The sequence below is a fragment of the Triticum aestivum genome, chromosome 2A (genome assembly GCF_018294505.1).
Source record: "Triticum aestivum cultivar Chinese Spring chromosome 2A, IWGSC CS RefSeq v2.1, whole genome shotgun sequence".
NCBI classification, from domain to species: Eukaryota; Viridiplantae; Streptophyta; class Magnoliopsida; order Poales; family Poaceae; genus Triticum; species Triticum aestivum.
In genome coordinates this window covers 371871466-371881263 of record NC_057797.1, presented here as the reverse complement: position 1 = coordinate 371881263, position 9798 = coordinate 371871466, and positions in this window count along the sequence as shown.

Sequence of the window (9798 nt, the reverse complement as noted above, 5' to 3'; positions counted from 1 at the left end):
GTGATAGTAACCTCCGGGACGCAGGTGTTAGCTGTCATCTGCTAGCCCGGTGACACAATTTGCAAGGAACTTTGTAGATACTGATAATCGCACTCATACTTTGATGCAAAAGGTTTGGAAATGAAGCAATGCGATGCACCAGTGTCAAAAAGAACTTTTGCAGGAGTATCATTAACAGGAAGGTTACCCATGATGACATCTGATGAATCCTCTGCCTGAGCTGCATTCACCATATAGACCTTGGCGTACTTGGGGTTATGCTTGACCACAGCTGTACTTGCCGATCTCACAGGAGGAGGAGGAGGAAGGCGCCTCTGATTGAGACACTTGTTGGCATAGTGACCCTTCTGTTGGCACTTGTTGCACGTGACCTCTGAAAGCGGACGGTGATACGGAGCACTCGATCTTGGAGCTTGAGACGAAGTCTTGTTCTGAAAGCCAGGGTTGGGTGGGTGGGAAGAACCACTGCCACCTTTGATCTTCTGCTGATACGGCTGACGAAATGGAGGAGGAGGAAGCCAATACTTCTGCTGCTTGGCCACTTGAGTAGAGGAAGAAGGAGTAGCCTCTCTGACTTGCTTCTTGGAAGCATCACACCTTAGTTGAGCGGCCTCTTGCTTCAATGCCATGTTGTAGAACTCATCGTACCTCAAGGGCTCAAAGAGAACAAGAGCTAGCTGAATTTCTTCTCTGAGACCACCCCTGAACTGGTATATCATGCTCTTCTCGTCAGGTACATCCTGCTTGGCAAAGCGGGCGAGCTTCTGAAACAACTTGTTGTAGTCATAGACAGACAAAGAGCCTTGCTTCAGGTTGCGGAATTCCTCACACTTGCTTTCAACCACGCTCTGAGGGATATGATGAGCTCTGAAATCTTGACGGAATTCATCCCAAGTGATCACACGTCCACCTCTGGAGTCCTTGTACTGCTGGAACCATTTTGCAGCTTGATCTTTGAGTTGGAAGGAAGCGAACTTGACAAAGTCCTCAGGCCTGACGTTACTGCACTCGAAATGCTTGCACAGATCCACAAGCCAATCGTCAGCATCAGTTGCCTCAACACAATTGCTGAAAGTTTTTGGCCCATTAGCAAGGAACTGGTTGAGTGTAGCAAAGTGATTTTGATTGTTGCCTTGGTTCCCTTGGTTGCCTTGATTCGCTTGATTGCGCTCTTGGAGAATTTGCATGATCAACTGCGTGTTTGCATTGGTTGCGGCCATCACAGCTTGCCATGCCTCCGGAGGAGGTGGAGGTGGTGGCGGATCAGGATTCAGAGTAGTGCGCGTTGGAGGAGCCATCCTGAAGAGGTTGACCACCATTAGCACATAGACAGATAAAATGAAGCTGAATCCAACGGAATGAAAATTGCAACATATAGTCTTCACATTCGAAAAAAATGAACGAATGCATTCCTCTTGAAATGGTCACATATCCATAAATTGAGAAGCCATGTAGGATTTAGGTAGAGAAATAAATCAACAAGGTACAGATCAAGAACGAATACTCGGTAAGAAATCCCAATCTCAAACCAAATATCCGTGGAATAAGAAACTAGAGCTACAAGAATTCCCACCTATGAAACTCCTGAACCTTTCCGGTTATGCAATCGGGTGTTGGGGATACAGGGGAAGCATAATATCACACCCAAATCTAGCAAATTCTACATCCAGTTGTATCCATCCTTCAACACATAACCGAGAAAAACTTCGGAAACCATCTACCTCAACCTTCGAAAAGCATCCGTTATCCAAGTTATGGCGATACTCCCGAACTCCCGCCCCAGTACTAGGTGGTGTCGAGGTTATCTCACCAATGAACTGCATAAAAGAGATTTTCAATGTCAGCGTACTAAACTCAGGTATTCCAGAACTGCAACGATAAAATTATGACGACAACACCTCAGAGCTCAACTCTCCGAGACACTTCCAGAAAACCCCTGACAGGAGGCACCAAGACAATGTTCTCATCATAAAGCCATCGGAACGATTCCAAGATACCCGCGTGATCCTAAAAAAATTTAGTGAAATTTGAGAAGAGAAGAGTAAAAACTCTACGTCAGGATGCCTTACCAGAGCGATGAGGAGATTGGGGAGTAAAAATAATTCCTAAACTCTCCGATATATAATTCCTAAATGACTCAAAACATTTTTCTAGACACAACTCGGCTGCTAAAAACGATCAATCAGTAGGGGCTCCTAAGGTCGGGGAAGGCTCTGATTACCAACTTGTAACACCCTCGATGCGACTATATCTCCCATGTGTCGAGGCACAACTTAGAGGCATAATCGCATTGAAGGCATATGTCGCAAGTTAGGCAATCTTCACAAACATCCCATGTAATATAATTAATAAAAGGGGAGATAACATAGTTGGCTTACACTCGCCACGTCAATCAAGGTACATAAATAACATTACATCATCCAAACACTCATGGCCCGACTACGGCGCCAAAATAAAAGACAACCCAACATGCGACACGGTCCCGATCACCCCCAACTGGGCACCACTACTGATCATCAGGAAAGGAAACATAGTATCGTTGTGAGTCCTCGTCGAACTCCCACTTGAGCTCAAGCGTGTCACCTGGAGCGGAATCATCAGGCCCTGCATCTGGTGTAATAGTAATCTGTCAGCCACAGGGACTCAGCAATCTCGCACCCTCGCGATCAAGACTATTTAAGCTTAATAGGTAAGGCAAGGGAAATATATGTGGAGCTGCAGCAAGCGACTAGCATATATGGTGGCTATCCTGTTCGCAAAAGAGAGCGAGAAGAGGAGGCAAAGCGCGATCGAGTAATCTAGAGAACAACCTGCGCAAGCATTACTCCAACACCATGTCCACTTCCCGGACTCCGCCGAAAGAGGCCATCACGGTAACTCACACGGTTGATTCATTTTAACTAAATTAAGGTTCAAGTTATCTACAACCGGACATTAACAAATTCCCATCTACCCATAACCGCGGGCACGGCTTTTGAAAGTTCAAATCCCTGCAGGGGAGTCCCAACTTAGCCCATGACAAGCTCTCACGGTCAACGAAGGAATAGACCTCCTCCCGAGACGTTCCGATCAGACTCGGTACCTCGGTTCTTCAAGACACTTCGATAGGTTAAAACAAGACCAGCAACACCGCCCGAATGTGCCTACAAATCCCAATAGGAGCTGCACATATCTCGTTCTCAGGGCACACTCAAATGAGCGCTCCATACAACTAAAACCAAACCTCGAGTTTCCCCGAGGGGGCGCTGCACAGGACTCTAGTTTGGACCAACACTCAGAGGAGCACTGGCCCGGGGGGGTTTAAAATAAAATGACCCTCGGGCCACGGAAACCCAAGGGAAAAAGAGGCTAGGTGGCAAATGGTAAAACCAAGGTTGGGCATTGCTGGAAAAGCTTTAATCAAGGCGAACTATCAAGGGGTTCCCATTATAACCCAACCGCGTAAGGAACGCAAAATCCGGGAACATAACACCGATATGACGGAAACTAGGGCGGCAAGAGTGGAACAAAACACTAGGCGAGAGACCGAGCCTTCCACCCTTTACCAAGTATATGGATGCATTAAGATAACATGGCAATATAATGATATCCAAACAAGTAAATAATGTTCCAACAAGGAACGGTCTGCAATCTTCACCTACAACTAGCAACGCTATAAGAGGGGCTGAGCAAAGCGGTAACATAGCCAATCAACGGTTTGCTAGGATATGGTGGGTTAGAGGTTTGACATGGCAATTTGGGAGGCTTGAAAGCAAGTGGTAGGCATCGTAGCCTTGGCATAGCAAAAGAGCGAGCATCTAGCAAAGCAAAGATAGTAGTGATTTCGAGGGTATGATCATCTTGCCTGCAAAGTTGTCAGAGTTGACTGGATCCTCGAAAGCAAACTCGACGGGCTCCTCCTTAGCGAACTCGTCTCCCGGCTCTACCCAAACAAGACAAACAAGCAACAAGGACACAATCAACCACGTGCAAGGATCAAACAATATGATGCAAAGATGGTATGCTATGCGGGATGCATATGCAAGATTTGACAAGGAATGCATGAACCCTGGCCTCAACATGGAAAACCAAGTGTGCCACTGGAAATATGAGATGAAATCGCTTGTAAACGATATAAAGAACGCCGGAATCGGAGTTACGGTTTGGAAATGGCAAGCGATTCAAATATGACCATGTTCTGCGATTTACAGCAAGTAGCCATCTAAAATCAATGAGATGACCAAGCTACAGGACTCAAACATGAAAACAAAATACATGGCAAGGATGCATTCAAGATGCTTAACAAAAGTCTAGCACTGAGCTACGGCCAATTCATCCATTAACAGGTTCAAACAAGCATGGCAAAAATGCATATGGTAAACAGATTTCAGACTTAGTGAAATTAACACTTGTCTGGAATTTCAGATCAGGTAGCACTCTTTGGAGTAACAAAACTACATGCAACAGGACCTGAACATGGCAAAGTAAAACATGGCATGGAGCTACTCAAAGAGCTTAACAAAAGTCCCTTAGCGACCTTGAGCCAAAAGGGATCAGAAAATACAATTGCAAGCATGTGAACATGGCAAAAACATAATCAGTTCTCAGACAGTGAAAAGTGGAGCATGCTTAAAACAGATATCAAGTAGGCATGTTTACGAGCTCGATGCACTCACCACAGAGCAAGTCATGACCATCTAAGCATACACCCATCAAGAATACACAAAATTCAAGCTAGACATGGCAAGAAAAATAGCATAGCATGCACGGATCAACTACAACATCATCGGCAAAATCGCTAACAAGTAGACAATCTGCCCAGATTCACGAAATGACAAAAGTAGAGCTCGATTGACTCAAGCTAGGGTGCTCCATAATTTCAAACAAAGACATGGATGGATAGAGCACTACAATATTAACAAAACATCCTTACTGATCATCCTCAAAAGAGGCACGGATCACTAGGAAACAACATGAACATATGACCATATGAGATAAACAGCTCAAGGACTTAGTGGAAATGCTAAGTCCCTGAAATCATCATTACCAAGTGCCTCACTTTGCAAGCTTGTGATAGTCACCACACACATCACAAAAATACATGGGTTGCACCTCTAGAAAGATGGCAAAACGCTTAACAAAACATATGTAGAGCACCAGGGCATATCATGCACACAATAATCATGGCAAAAATGACAAATATCTAAATGGAGTAGCAGATCTGACAATCATCTCAAGTAGCACTCTTCTAACAGCATTTCGGGCATCAAGATGAACTCAAATGAAAATGATGCAATGATATGAAATGATGTACTCTCTGAGATGAACATTTTGATATGCTATATGCCCAAAACGGAGCTACGGATGCAGAGATATAGCATGATGAAAAAGGGCATATGGATCTGGGAAAACAGGGACTTAGAAGAAAAAAAATGGACCTCCAGATATAGGGTTTCTGGGTCCGTGAACCGAGGCAGCGGCGCACGCACTCCGGAGAGTCGGTGGTGGCCGAGGCCGGCGAGAAGGTCAGATCCGGGTCGGGGCGGCGAGGTCCGGTGGCGGGGTGGCCGGATCCGTCGCCGGGCGGCAAGGGGGCGACGAGGGGTCGCGGAGGAGACGCCGGGCGCTGGCGGCGCGCTGCTCTGGCGATGGCCGGAGGCGTCGGACGGCGAGGTGGCTCGGCCGCCAGCGTCGGAGAAGGAAGCGGCGGGCGGGGCACGGCGGCTCGGGCCCAGTCGGGCGACGGGAGGGCCCGGTCTGGGCCTCGCGGGCCGGCGGCACTGGCGGCGAAGTGGGGCGCGCGGGCGCCATGTGGCGCGCTGCGGTTGGGGCGGTGGCAATGTCCGGTGCGGCTCGGACGTGTCCGGCGCGCCGGATGGACGGGGACTAGGGTTAGGGTTGGAGTGGATCCGGGATTTCGAGGAGGGGTCTTTAAATAGGCATAGGATGAGCTAGGAGAGACCAAATGAGGTGTGGTTTTCGGCCACGCGATCATGATCGAACGCTCTAGATGATGGAGAGGGTTTTGGGACAAATTGGAAGGGTGTTGGGCTGCAACACACACGAGGCCTTTACGGTCCCTCGGTTAACCGTTGGAGTATCAAACGAAGTCCAAAAGATATGAAACTTGACAGGCGGTCTACCGGTAGTAAACCAAGGCCGCTTGGCAAGTCTCGGTCCAATCTGGAAATGTTTAATCCCCACACATGAAAGAAAGGTAGAAATGACCACCGGAGGAGAACGAAGTGCCGGAATGCAAAACGGACAACGGGGAAAATGCTCGGATGCATGAGATGAACACGTATGCAAATGCAATGCACATGATGACATGATATGAGATGCATGACAACGATAACATCACACGGAGACAAAGACCCGAACCCAAGAAAATAAAATAACTTAACGCCGGAAACAGCAAGAGTTGGAATACATATTGGGTAAGTTACACCCGGGGTGTTACATGATGTGTACCTTACTAGTGTTTATAGCAACCACTCGGTATTTGATACTAGTTCAGTTGCTAAGATTAGTAACTCGAAAGGGGGTTGCAGAATGAACAGAAACTAGTTAAGGGCGAGGTGACGATGTGTGTTGGAAGTAGTTCCAAGATTGATATGATCATCATCGCACACTCCATATACTTTCGAGATTAGTTTTGAACCTAAATAAGTGTTATTTAGTGTTTGCGCTGAGCATGAATATGATTTGATCATGTTTATTGCAATATGGTTATTCATTTAAGTTACAGAATAATTGTTGTTCTGTTTACATGAATAAAACCTTATATGATTACACACCCAATGAAAATGGTTTGTTGGATCTCGGTCATAGTGATACACATATTCATAATATTGAAACCAAAAGATGCAAAGTTAATAATGATAGTGCAAGTTATTTGTGGCACTATCGTTTAGGTCATATTGGTGTAAAGCGCGTGAAGAAACTCCATGCTGATGGGCTTTTGGAATCACTTGATTATGAATCACTTGATGCTTGTGAACCATGCATCATGGGCAAGATGACCAAGACTCCATTCTCTGGAACAATGGAGCGAGCAACTCACTTATTGGAAATAATAGATACAGATGTATGTGTTCCGATGAGTGTTGAGGCTCACGACGGGTATCGTTATTTTCTGACCTTCACAGATGATTTGAGAAGATATGGGTATATCTACTTGATGAAACATAAGTCTGAAACATTTGAAAAGTTCAAAGAATTTTAGAGTGAAGTGGAAAATCATCGTGACAAGAAAATAAAGTATCTATGATCTGATCGCGGAGACAAATATTTGAGTTACGAGTTTGGTCTTCAATTAAAACAATGTGGAATAAGTTTCACAAATTCGTTCCACCTGGAACACCACAGCATAATGGTGTGTTCGAATGTCATAACCGTACTTTATTGGATATAGTGCAATCTATGATGTTTCTTACCGATTTACCACTATAGTTTTGGGGTTATGCATTAGAGACAGTTGCATTCACGTCAAAAAGGGCACCATCTAAATCCGTTGATACGACACTGTATGAACTATGGTTTGGCAAGAAACCAAAGTTGTCATTTCTCAAAGTTTGCGTTGTGATGCTTATAAGAAAAAGTTTCATCCTGATAAGCTCAAACCCAAATCAGAGAAATATGTCTTCATAGGATACCCAAAGGAGACAGTTGGGTACACCTTCTATCACAGATCCGAAGGCAAGATATTTGTTCCTAAGAATGGATCCTTTCTAGAGAAGGAGTTTCTCTCGAAAGAAGTGAGTGGGAGGAAAGTAGAACTTGATGAGGTAACTGTACCTGCTCCCTTATTGGAAAGTAGTTCATCACAGAAATCTGTTCGTGTGACTATTACACCAATTAGTGAGGAAGCTAATGATGATGAGCATGTAACTTCAGATCAAGTTACTACCGAACCTCATAGGTAAACCAGAGTGAGATCCGCACTAGAGTGGTATGGTAATCATGTTCTGGAAGTCATGTTACTAGGCCATGACGAACCTGCGAACTATGAGGAAGCGATGATGAGCCCAGATTCCACGAAATGGCTTGAGGCCATGAAATCTGAGATGGGATCCATGTATGAGAACAAAGTGTGGACTTTGGTTGACTTTCCCGATGATCGGCAAGCCATAGAAAATAAATGGATCTTCAAGAGGAAGACGGACGCTGATAGTAGTGTTACTATCTACAAAGCTAGACTTGTCGGAAAAAGGGTTTTGACAAAGTTCAAGGTGTTGACTACGATGAGATTTTCTCACTCGTAGCTATGCTTAAGTCTGTCTGAATCATGTTAGCAAATTCCCACATTTCATGAAATCTGGAAAATGGATGTCAAAACTACATTCCTTAATGGATTTCTTAAAGAAGAGTTGTATATGATGCAACCAGAAGGTTTTGTCAATCCTAAAAGTGCTACCAAAATGTGCAAGCTCCAGCAATCCATCTATGGACTGGAGCAAGCATCTCGGAGTTGGAATATACGCTTTGATGACTTGATCAAAGCATATAGTTTTATACAGACTTGCGGTGAAGCCTGTATTTACAAGAAAGTGAGTGGGAGCACTACAGCATTTTCTGATAAATATATGTGAATGACATATTGTTGATTGGAAATAATGTAGAATTTTCTGGAAAGCATAAAGGACTATTTGAAATGAGTTTTTCAAAGAAAGACCTCAGTGAAGCTGCTTACATATTGAGCATCAAGATCTATAGAGATAGATCAAGACACTTGATAAGTTTTTTCAATGAGTACATACCTTGACAAGATTTTGAAGTAGTTCAAAATGGAACAGTCAAAGAAAGAGTTCTTGCTTGTGTTCCAAGGTGTGAAATTGAGTAACACTCAAAGCACGACCACGGCAGAAGATAGAAAGAGAATGAAAGTCATTCCCTATGCTTCAGCCATAGGTTCTATAAAGAATGCCATGTTGTGTACCGGATCTATTGTATACCCTACACTGAGTTTGGCAAGGGAGTACAATAGTGATCTAGGAGTAGATCACTAGACAGCGGTCAGAATTATCATTAGTGGAATAAGGATATGTTTCTCAATTATGGAGGTGACAAAAGGTTCATCGTAAAAGGGTTACTTCGATGCAAGTTTTGACACTGATCCAGATGACTCCAAGTCTCAATCTGGATACATATTGAAAGTGGGAGCAATTAGCTAGAGTAGCTCCGTGCAGAGCATTGTAGACATAGAAATTTGCAAAATACATATGGATCTGAATGTGACAGACCCGTTGACTAAAATTATCTCACAAGCAAAACATGATCACACCTTAGTACTCTTTGGGTGTTAATCACATTGCGATGTGAACTAAATTACTGACTCTAGTAAACCCTTTGGGTGTTGGTCACATATTGATGTGAACTATGGGTGTTAACCATATATAGATGTGAACTATTGATGTTAAATTACATGGCGATGTGAACTAGATTATTGACTCTAGTGCAAGTAGGAGACTCAAGGAAATATGCCCTAGAGACAATAATAAAGTTGTTATTTATATTTCCTTATATGATAAATGTTTATTATTCATGCTAGAATTGTATTAACCAAAAACTTAGTACATGTGTGAATACATAGACAAACAGAGTGTCACTAGTATGCCTCTACTTGACTAGCTCGTTGAATCAAAGATGGTTAAGTTTCCTAGCCATAGACATGAGTTGTCATTTGATTAACAGGATCACATCATTGGAGAATGATGTGATTGACTTGACCCATTCCGTTAGCTTAGCACTTGATCATTTTGTATTCTGGTATTGCTTTCTTCATGACTTATACATGTTCCTATGACTATGAGATTATGC